Here is a 12,211-nt window from a genome sequence, read left to right as displayed (position 1 = left end):
CTAAGGAAGGACAACCTAAAGAGACTCGTCTGTGAAGGGTGAGGCTCCCAGGGCCAGGAGGTAGGTCTGGGTCCCTGGGAACATTGCCTGGGAAGGCTGCCTTGCCCAGGCAGCAAGATACCCTACTTCCTGCTGGAGCAGTGAACATGGAAAGTGGGGAACTTTGCAGAGGAGGCCGCGCAGCACAGCACTTGTTTTCAGAGCAACCTGCTGGGGCTCTGGCAGCTGCCAGAGGAAAAGCTGGGCGGCGAGCTATTTGGACTCAGCAACTGCCTGAACAATGGTGGGGGGGCTGTCCTGAGGAGGTGGAGGTGTGCAGTGAGTTGCTTGGTCTCCAAGTGCCCACACAGAATCCCAGGGTGGCTGCCTGGAGGAAGAGGTGAGCGGCCGGTCACTGGGGCTTGGAGCATATGTATGAGGCTCCAAGTGGCTGCTCAGAGGAGGGGTCCAATAGCCAGGTGATTAGGTGCAAAGCACGGTCCGGTCCGGGGACCTAGGCGCCTTTTGTTGAAAGAGCTACACAGAGACAAGCTGAGGGGTGGAGCAAAGATTCCAGGACTGCGGGCAGCTTCTCTGAGGAGGGGCTACCTAAGGAGACTCTTCTGTGAAGGGCAGGGCTCCCAGGCCCAGGAGGTAGGTCCGGGCCCCTGGGAATGTTGCCAGGGAAGGCTGCCCTGCCCAGGCGGTAGTTGTGGACTGAGGGGAATCTCTAGGAGGGGAACTGACCAGCGAGACCTCACCATCGGGTGAGTCTTCCCCACTGGGTGAGGTTTTCCCACAAGGACGATAAAACCGGAGACACAGGCCCAAACAGGCCTTGCCTCAGCCTGCAGCCTAGTTCCCCTTTGGATGACCATTGTTCAACAAGTAGAGGCACCTCTGCCCACTAGCAGGGAATATACTGAAGACCACCACCCCTAGAGAGGCAGCTTCCTTGGGGAGCACCACAGTATCAACTTTCTCTAAGACTTCAGGCTACTGAAGGATAAGAGGGGATACACTAGCAATCTTCAGGGACATTATAAGTCAATAGAGGAAATCTGCAACATCTCAGCAGTCCACTGATACCTGAACGACATGAGAAAAAAAGGGAAGAAAATGACAGCATGGCAGAAGAAATGTCAGAAAGGGAGTTCAGAATGTACATAATTAACATGATAAGGGAAACAAACAATGAAATGAAAGAGAAATGCAGGCATTGAATGAACACACCAATCGACAGTTCAAAGAGCAAATACAGAAAGCAAAAGACCATTTCAAAAAAGAGTTAGAGATAATGAAAAAAAACCAAACAGAAATCCTTGAAATGAAGGAAATAATAAACCAAATTAAGAACTCCATAGAATGCACAACCAATAGGATAGAACACCTGGAAGACAGAACCTCAGATATTGAAGACAAAATATTTAACCTCGAAAACACAGTCGAACAAATAGAGAAGATGGTAAGAAATCATGAACAAAATCTCCAAGAACTATGGGATATCATGAAAAGGCCAAATTTGAGAATTATTGGGATTGAGGAAGGCTTAGAGAAACAAACCAAAGGAATGAAAAACTTATTCAATAAGATAATTTCAGAAAATTTCCCAAATATGAAGAATGAAATGGAAAATCAAGTTCAAGAGGCTTATAGGACTCCAAATACACAAAATTACAAGAGACCCACACCAAGGCACATTATAATGAAAATACCTAACGTACAAAATAAAGACAGAATCTTAAAGGCTGTGAGAGAAAAGAACCAAATTACATTCAGAGGGAAACCAATACAGATATCAGCAGATTTTTCAATCCAGACCTTAAAAGCTAGAAGGGCCTGGAATAACATTTTTCAAGCCCTAAAAGAAAATGGATGCCAACCAGGAATCTTATACCCAGCAAAACTTACCTTCAGATTTGATGATGAAATAAAATCCTTCCATGATAAACAAAAGCTGAAAGAATATAGAAAAAGAAAGCCAGCATTACAGAACATTCTCAGCAAAATATTCCATGAAGAAGATATGAAAAACAAAGAAAAAAATCAGCAAAGGGAGGAGCTATCCTAAAGGAACACTCAAATAAAGAGGAACCAAGTCGTGTCAAAAATAAACAAATAAAAGAATAAAATGAGTCAAATGACCGGGAATACAAATCATATCTCAATAATAACCCTGAATATTAATGACCTGAATTCATCAATCAAAAGACATAGATTGGCAGATTGGATAAAAAAGAAACATCCAACAATATGTTGCCTGCAAGAGACTCACCTCATAGAAAGAGATACCCAAAGACTAAAGGTGAAAGGATGGGGAAAAAACTTACCATGCACATGGACCCAGCAAAAAAGCTGTGGTATCCATCCTCATTTCAGATAAAGTGGACTTCAAGCCAAAGTTAGTCAGAAGGGATAAAGAAGGACATTTCATACTGCTTAAGGGAACCATAAATCAGCAAGACATAACAATCATAAATATCTCTGCCGCAAAGGGTGGCTCATCCATGTATGTAAAACAAATCCTTCTTAATCTCAAAACCCAAATAACCATAATACAATAATACTAGGTGATTTTAACACGCCTCTCTCATCACTGCACAGATTTTCCAAACAAAAATTGAACAAAGAAAACATAGATCTCAATAACACAATCAATAATTTAGACTTAACAGACATTTGTAGAATATACCATCCACCCAACAGCGAATACACTTTCTTCTCAGCAGTACATGGATCCTTCTCTAAAATAGACCATATATTATGCCACAAAGCTAATGTTAGCAAATACAAGAAGATAGAGACACTTCCTTGTATTTTATCAGATCATAATGGATTGAAATTAGAAATAAATGAAAGAGTAAAAAAAGAAATTACTCCAACACCTGGAGATTAAACAATATGCTATTATATGATGAATGGATAACAGAAGATATTAGGAAGGAAATTAAAAAATTCTTAGAGGTAAATGAGAACAAAGAAACATCATATCAAAATATCTGGGACACTATGAAAGCAGTACTTAGAGGAAAATTTATTTCATGGAGCACATTCAATAAAAGAAGTAAAACTCAACAAATAAACGACCTAACACTACAGCTCAAAGCCCTAGAAAAAGAAGAACAGACCAACACAAAATGTAGTACAAGACAGGAAATAGTTAAACTCAGAGCTGAAATCAACGAAATTGAAACAAAAGAAACAATACAAAAAATTGACAAAATGAATAGTTGGTTCTTTGAAAAATAAACAAAATTGATAAACCTTTAGCCACTCCAGCAAAGAGAAGACGAGAGAAAACCCAAATCACCAAAATTCGGAATGAACAAGTAAATATCGCAACAGACACAAATGAAATACAAAACATAATTAGAAGCTATTATGAAAAGCTATACTCCACAAAATAGAAAATTCCGAAGATATCAACAAGTTTCTAGAGACGTGTGAATTGCCTAAACTAAACGAGGAGAACATACACAATTTAAATAGACCAATTTCAAGTAATGAAATAGAAGAAGTCATCAAAAACCTACCAACAAAGAAAAGTCCAGGGCCTGCTGGATTCTCAGCCAAGTTCTACAAAACCTTTAAAGAAGAGCTCATTCCAATATTTTTCAAGGTATTCCATGAAATAGAAGAGGAGGGAACTCTTCCAAATTCATTCTACGAAGCCAATATCACCCTGATACCTAAACCAGACAGAGACGCATCGAGGAAAGAAAATTTCAGACCAATATCCTTAATGAACATCGACGCAATAATTCTGAACAAAATTTTAGCAAATCGCATACAAAAACATATTAAAAAGATAGTGCACCATGAGCAAGTGGGTTTCATCCCAGGGATGCAAGGTTGGTTCAACATCAGGAAATCAATAAATGTAATTCACCATATCAACAGACTTAAAGTCAAGAATCACATGATTATTTCTATAGATGCAGAAAAAGCATTTGATAAAATACAGCACCACTTCATGCTCAAAATACTAGAAAAAATAGGGATAGTGGGAATGTTCCTTAACATTGTAAAGGACATCTATGCTAAGCCCATGGCTAATATCATTCTTAATGGTGAAAAACTGAGAGCATTCCCCCTAAAACCTGGAACAAGGCAGGGATGCCCTCTCTCAACACTCCTATTCAATATCGTCCTTGAATCTATAGCCAGAGCAATTAGACAGACCAAAGAAATTAAAGGGATACGAAGAGGAAAAGAAGAAAAACTATCCCTATTTGCTGATAATATGATTATATATTTAGAGGCACCAGGAAATTCCACCAGAAAACTCTTAGAACTCATAAGTGAATTTAGTAAAGTAGTGGGATATAAGATCAATGCTCAAAAATCTAAAACATTTTTTATACATAAGTGATGAATCTTCAGAAAGAGAAGTTAGGAAAAGTACCCCATTCACAATAGCCTCAAAAAAAAATAAAATACTTGGGAATCAATCTCACAAAAGAAGTGAAAGACCTCTACAATGAGAACTACGGAACACTAAAGAAAGAAATTAAAGAACACCTTAGAAGATGGAAAGAGCTCCCATGATACTGGATAGGCAGAATTAATATTGTCAAAATGGCCATACTACCAAAAGTGCTATACAGATTCAATGCAATTCCAATTAAAATCCCAACGATGTACCTTACAGAAATAGAACAAGCAGTCATGAAATTCATCTGGAAGAATAAGAAACCCAGAATTGCTAAAGCAATCCTTCGGAGGAAAAATGAAGCAGGGGTTATTGCAATACCAGAACTTCAACTGTACTACAAAGCAATAGTAACAAAAACGGCATGGTATTGGTACCAAAATAGACAGGTAGATCAATGGTACAGAATAGAGGACACGGACACAAACCCAAATAAATATAATATTCTCATACTAGACAAAGGGGCCAAAAATATGCAATGGAGAAAAGATAGCCTCTTCAGCAAATGGTGCTGGGAGAACTGGAAATCCATATGCAACAGAATAAAACTAAACCAGTATCTCTCACCGTGCTCGAAACTAAACTCTAAATGAATTATGGACCTCGGAATCAGACCAGAGACCCTGCATCTTTTAGAAGAAAAAGTACGTCCAGAGCTTCAACATGTCGGCTTAGGACCAGACTTCCTCAACAGGACTCCCATAGCACAAGAAATAAAAGCAAGAATCATCAAATGGGATAGATTCAAACTAAAAAGCTATCTCTCAGCAAAGGAAACTATCAGCAATGCGAAGAGAGAGCCTACAGAGTGGGAGAAAATCTTTGCCAATCATACTTCAGAAAGAGCACTAATCTCCAGAATCTATAAAGAACTCAAAAACTCAACACCAAGACTACAAATAACACAATCAACAAATGGTCTAAGGAAATGAACAGACACTTCACAGAAGAAGACCTACAAACAATCAACAAACATATGGAAAAATGTTCAACATCTCTAGTAATAAGAGAAATGCAAATCAAAACCACTCTAAGATTCCATCTCACCCCAATTAGAATGGCAATTATTAAGAATACAAGCAACAACAGGTGTTGGCGAGGATGTGGGGAAAAAGGTACACTCATACATCTGGTGGGGTTGCAAATTAGTGCAGCCACTCTGGAAGGCAGTATGGAGATTCCTTAGAAAACTTGGAATGGAACTACCATTTGACCCAGCTATCCCACTCCTTGGCCTATACCCAAAGGACTTACAATCAGCATACTACAGAGATACAGCCACATCAATGTTCATTGCTGCTCAATTCACCATAGCCAGATTGTGGAACCAATCTAGATGCCCTTCAGTTGATGAATGGATAAAGAATCTGTGGCATATATATACAGTGGAATATTACTCAGCCATAAAGAATGATAAGATTATAGCATTTGCAGGCAAACGGATGAAATTGGAGAATATCATGCTAAGTGAGATAAGCCAATCTCAAAAATCCAAAGGAAGAATGATCTCGCTGATAAGTGGATGATGATACATAATGGGGTGTGGGAGGTGTTAGTTTTAGGGTTAGAGTGAGGGTTAGGGAGGGGGGCAAGAATGGGGGAAGGAAGGACTGTATAGAGGGAAAAGAGAGATGGGAGGGGTGGGGGGAAGGGGAAAAATAACAGAATGAATCAACCAATATCACCCTATGTAAATTTATGATTACACAAATGGTATGCCTTTACTCTATGTACAAACCGAGAAACAACATGTATCCCATTTGTTTACAATAAAAAAAAAGAATGGGATATTTGAATATTACACAACTGTTGTAGTTTAAATTTTCTTTCTTCCCCTTATTGACCAATTTTATGTTTTTATTTCTTTAATTTTTGGCTCTCTTTTCCTTTTGTTTAGCTGTTCCCTCAGAGTCTCTTTCTCCCTTTTTGCATGCTAACATCCAATTTCTTTTGATTATACTCTCACACATTCTATTATCTAGAACTTCTGTATATTCTTTTCTTATCCCATTAACACCTACATCCTACATCCCACTGCATCCTCTTTGTCCTCCCTTAGAAACTGCAGACATTATTGCAAATCTCTTTGTTATACTGAAGATAATATTTGAACTTATTCTGTTTTTATTACAATTTTGTTTTTGTCCTCTTAGGGGCTATTTGGTCTAGGATTGCACAGTGTCTGAATTAACCACTGCTAATATTAACCTCCCCTTAAAGAAAATTTTTTGGAAGCCCATAAGGCTACTATAAGCCTATAGGTGGAATTCTGCAATAACCCAGATCTGCACGGCTAGAGGGGAAGATAAATAAACAACATGAAAAAACAAGATAAGAAAATGATTGAAACAAATCTAGATTCTACATTAATAGAATCCACTGACAGTATGGTAGAAGAAATGTCAGAAAAGGACTTCACATTATACATGATAGAGATGATTCACAGAGCAAAGAATGAGTTAAGAGAGCAAATGCAGGTAATGAAAACTAATAGCAATAAGCAGTTGAAAGAGCAACTGCAAGAAGCAAAGGATTATTTCAACAAAGAGATAGAGATTCTCAAAAAAAAAAAACAATTGGAAATAATTTAAATGAAGAAAACAGTAAACCAAATAAATAACTCAATGAAAAGCATCAGCATAAGACTAGAACACTTGGAAGACAGAACATCAGACAATGTGGACAAAATATTGAATCTTCAAAATAAAGTTGCCCTAACTGATGGTAAGAAGATGGTAAGAAATCATGAACAGAATCTCCAAGAACTATGAGACATCATGTAAAGAACAAATTTAAGAATTATTGGAATCGAGGATGGCACAGAGATACAAACCAAAGGAATGAACAACCTATTCAAAGAAATAATAGCATAAATTTCCCAAATCCGAAGAATAAAATGGAAAGTCAAATACAAGAGGTTTACAGAACATCAAATGCACAAAATCAGAACAGATCCACACCAAGGCACATTATAATGAAAATGCCTAACATTCAAAATAAAGATAGAATTTTGAAGGCCGCTTGAGAAAAGAATCAGATTACATATAGGGGAAACCAAACGGGTAGCAGCAGACTTCTCAACCCTGATTCTAAAAGCTGGAAGGACATGAAAAAACATATTTCAAGCTCTGAAGGAACATGGTTGCCAACCAAGAATCCTATACTCTACAAAATTGACCTTCAGATTTGAAAATGAAATAAAATCTTTCCATGATAAACAAAAGTTAAAAGAATTTACAAATAGAAAGCCTGCATTACAGAATGTTCTCAACAAAATATTCCATGAGGAGGAAATGAAAAACAACAATGTAGGTCAGTAAAGGAAGGAACTACCTTAGAGGAAAACACACTCAAAAGAGAAACCAAGCCAAGTTAAAAACCAAAAATAAGCCCAAATGACTGGGAATACAAATCATATCTCAATAATAACCCTGCACATTAATGGAACAAAGTCGTCAATACAAAGACATAGACTGGCAGAATAGATTAAAAGAAAGACCGAACAATTTGCTGCCTGTAAGAGACTCATCTCATAGAAACAGACATTCACAGACTAAAGGTGAAAGGATGGGAAAAATCCTACCACGCATGTGAACTCAGTAAAAAAGCAAGGGTTTCTATCCTTATATCAGATAAAGTGGAATTCAAGCCAGTTATTCAGAAGGGATAAAGAAGGACATTTCATATTCTTTAAGGCAACCATAAATCAGGAAGTCATAATGATAGAAAATATTTATGCCCCAAACAATGATGCATCCCTGTACATCAAACAAATCCTTATCAATTTCAGGAATTGAATAGACTATAACACAATAATTCTGGGTGACTTTAACACATTGCTGTCACCACTAGATATATCTTCCAAACAAAAACCAAACAAAGAAACCATAGAACTCAATAACACAATCAATAACCTAGAATTAATAGACATATATAGAATATTCCATCCACCAACGAGTGGATTCACTTTCTTCTCAGCAGCACACGGAACCTTCTCGAAAATAGACCATATGTTATGCCACAAAGTTGCCCTTAGGAAATGCAAAAAAATAGAGATACCACCTTGTGTTCTATCAGATCATAATGGACTGAGAGTAGAAATCAATGACAAAATAAAAAACAGAAATTACTCCAACACATGGAGACTAAATAATATGCTATTGAATGAAACATGGATAACAGAAAACATCAGGTAGGAGATAAAAAAAATTCTTAGAGGTCAAAGAGAATGATGATACAACATATCAAAATCTCTGGGACAATATGAAAGCAATACTAAGAGGAAAATTCATTGCATGGAGTGCATTCCAGAAAAGAATGAAAAGTCAACAACTAAATGATCTAATATTAGAGCTCAAAGCCCTAGAAAAGAGGAACAGAATAACAGCAAAAGTAGTAGAAGACAGGAAATAATTAAAATCAGAGCTGAAATCAATGATATTGAAACAAAGGAAACACCTCAAGAAATTGACAAAACAAAAAGTTGTTTCTTTGAAAAAAAATGAACAAAATATACAAACACTTAGCCACACTAACAAAGAGAAGGAGAGAGAAAACTCAAATTACTAAAATTCGTGATTAAAAAGGAAATATCATGACAGACACCACTGAGATACAGAACATAATGAGAAACTACTTGGAAAAGCTGTATTCCAACAAAATGGAAACTACTGAAAACATCGACAAATTTCTAGAGACATTTGCTCCTCCCAAACTGAACCAGGAGGACATACACAATTTAAACAGATCAATATCAATCAATGAAATAGAAGAAGCCATTGAACACCAACCATCCAAGAAAAGCCCAGGACCAGAAAGATTCTCAGCTGAGTTCTACAAAATCTTCAAAGAAGAATTCATTCAAATAATTCTCAAAGTATTCCAGGAAATAGAGAAGAAGTGTACCCTACCAAACTCATGCTATAAAGCTAATGTCACTCTCATACCTAAATCAGGAAAAGACACATCAAAGAAAGAAAATTTTAGAGCAATATATTTGATGAATATAGATGTAAAGATCCTAAAAGTAATATTGGCAAATCATATCCAAAAACATTAAGAACATTGTGCACCACAATCAAGTGTGGTTCATCCCTGGAATGCAAGGATGGTTTAACGTCCGTAAATCAATAAACAAAATCCATCATATCAACAGATGTAAGAATAAGAATCATATGGTTATTTCAATTGACACAGAAAAAGCATTTGACAAAATACAACATCCCCGTATGCTCAAAACAGTAGAAAAAATAAGAATAGTAAGAATGTTCCTGAATATTGTAAACGTTATTTATACTAAGCGCATGGCCAACATCATTGTTAATCGATAAAAACTGAAAAGCATTCCCTTTAAAAACAGAAACAAGACAGGGATGTCCTCTTTCACCACTTCTATTCAACATTGTCCTCGAAAACCTAGCCAGAGCAATTAGACAGACTGAAAAATTGAAGGGATATGAAAAGGAAAAAAGGAACTTAAGATATCACTATTGGCTGATGACATGATTCTGTATATAGAGGATCCAAAAATGTCCCCCAGAAAATATCTAGACCTCATCAATGAATTCAGCAAAAGAGCAGGCTATAAAATCAACAAGCATAAATCTAAAGCATTTTTATATGCAAGTGATGAAACATCTGAAAGGGAAATGAGGAAAACAACTCCATTTGCAATAGCCTCAAAAAAAAATACATGGAAATCAATCTAACAAAAGAGGTAAAAGATCTCTATAATGAAAACTACAAAACATTGAAGAAAGAAATTGAGGAAGATCTTAGAAGATGGAAAGATCTCCCATGTTCTTGGATAGGCAGAATTAATATTGAAAAAATGGCCATACTACCAAAAGTGCTATACAGATTCAATGAAATTCCACTTAAAATCCCAATGATGTACCTTACAGAAATAGAGCAAGCAATCATGAAATTCATGTGGAAGAATAAGAAACCCAGAATTGCTAATGCAATCCTTCTCAGGAAGAATGAAACAGGGGGTAATCGCAATACCAGAAGTTCAACTATACTACAAAGCAAGAGTAATAAAAATGGCATGGTATTGGCACCAAAATAGACAGGTATTTCAAGGTTACAGAATAGAGGACATGGACACAAACCCAAACAAATAAACTTTTCTCATACTAGACAAAGGTGCCAAAAATATGCAATGGAGTAAAGGTAGCCTCTTCAACAAATGGTGCTGGGAATACTGGAAATCCATATGCAGCAGAATGAAACTAAAACCCTATCTCTCACCCTGCATGAAAATCAACTCAAAATGGACCATGGACCTCGGAATCAGAGCAGAGACCCTGCATCTTATAGAAGAAAAAGTAGGTCCAAATCTTCAACATGTCGGCTTAGGATCAGACTTCCTTAACAGGACACCCATAGCACAAGAAATAAAAGCAAGAATCAACAACTGGGATAGATTCAAACTAAAAAACTCTCTCAGCAAAAGAATCTATCAGTAATGTGAATAGAGAACCTGCAGAGTGGGAGAAAATCTTTGCTACTCATACTTCAGATAGAGCACTAATTTTCAGAATATATAAAGAACTCAAAAAACTCTACACCAAGAATACGAATAATCCAATCATTAAATGGGCTAAGGATATGAACAGACACTTCACAGAAGAAGATCTACAAGCAATCAACAGATATATGAAAAAAATGTTCAATATCTCTAGTAATAAGAGAAATGCAAATCAAAACTACCCTAAGATTCCATCTCACCCCAATTAGAATGGCGATTACCAAGAATACAAGCAACAAGAAATGTTGGCCAGTATGTGGGGAAAAAGGTAAAATCATACATTGCTGGTGGGGTTGCAAATTAGTGCAGACACTCTGGAAAGCAGTGTGGAGATTCCTTACTTGGATTTAAACCAACATTTGACACAGCTATCCCACTCCTCTGACTATAACCAAAGGAATTGAAATTAGCATACTACAGAGATAAAGCCACATCAATATTCATAACTGCTCAATTCACAATAGCCAGATTGTCGATCCAACCTAGATGCCCTTCAATTGATGAATGGATAAAGAAACTGTGGTATATATATATACAATGGAATATTACTCAGGTATAAAGAATAATAAAATTATGGCATTTGCAGGCAATTTGATGAAATTGGAGAATATCATGCTAAGTGAGATACACCAAACTTAAAAAATCAGAGGACGAATGATCTCTCTGATAAGTGAATGATGACACATAATGGGGGGTGGGAGGGGGGAAGAATCAAGGAAAGAGGGATAAGAGTGCTGGGAGGGGTGGGCGGGAGGAAAAAATAACCGAATAAATCAAACAACATTACACTATGTAAATGTATGGTTACACAAATGGTATGCCATTACTCCATGTACAGACAGAAACAACAAGTATCCCATTTCTTTACAATAAAAATAAATTAAAAAAAAAGAATCTGAGTTATTTTATTTACTAATTTTTGAGATGTACCACATCATTTCCATGCATCTCTCATAAAATGTGTAATTTTATCAATGCATCTTTGAATGCTTAAATATGATTCAATATACTTGCACAAATCCTTCTTGTCAAAATATGGACTTTTTAATGCAATTCACAATCATCTTTAAGCTGCCCATACTACAGTGTAACATACTTCAGAAACGTGGACATATTTCAGAAATAATGGAAGAGAACAAACAGTGATCTCACAAATTTAAGGCTCAAGCATATTTTCCAAACATTTGTTTCTGTCTGCACAAATGTGTCTGGCTGTGCTGTGGGGTGTTCTGGCTCCTGACCCCTGAGAGGGGAGACTGTCCTTCAAG

This window comes from Sciurus carolinensis (assembly GCF_902686445.1).
Source record: "Sciurus carolinensis chromosome 19 unlocalized genomic scaffold, mSciCar1.2 SUPER_34, whole genome shotgun sequence".
Classification (NCBI taxonomy): Eukaryota; Metazoa; Chordata; class Mammalia; order Rodentia; family Sciuridae; genus Sciurus; species Sciurus carolinensis.
Note: the sequence above shows the minus strand (reverse complement) of the source record.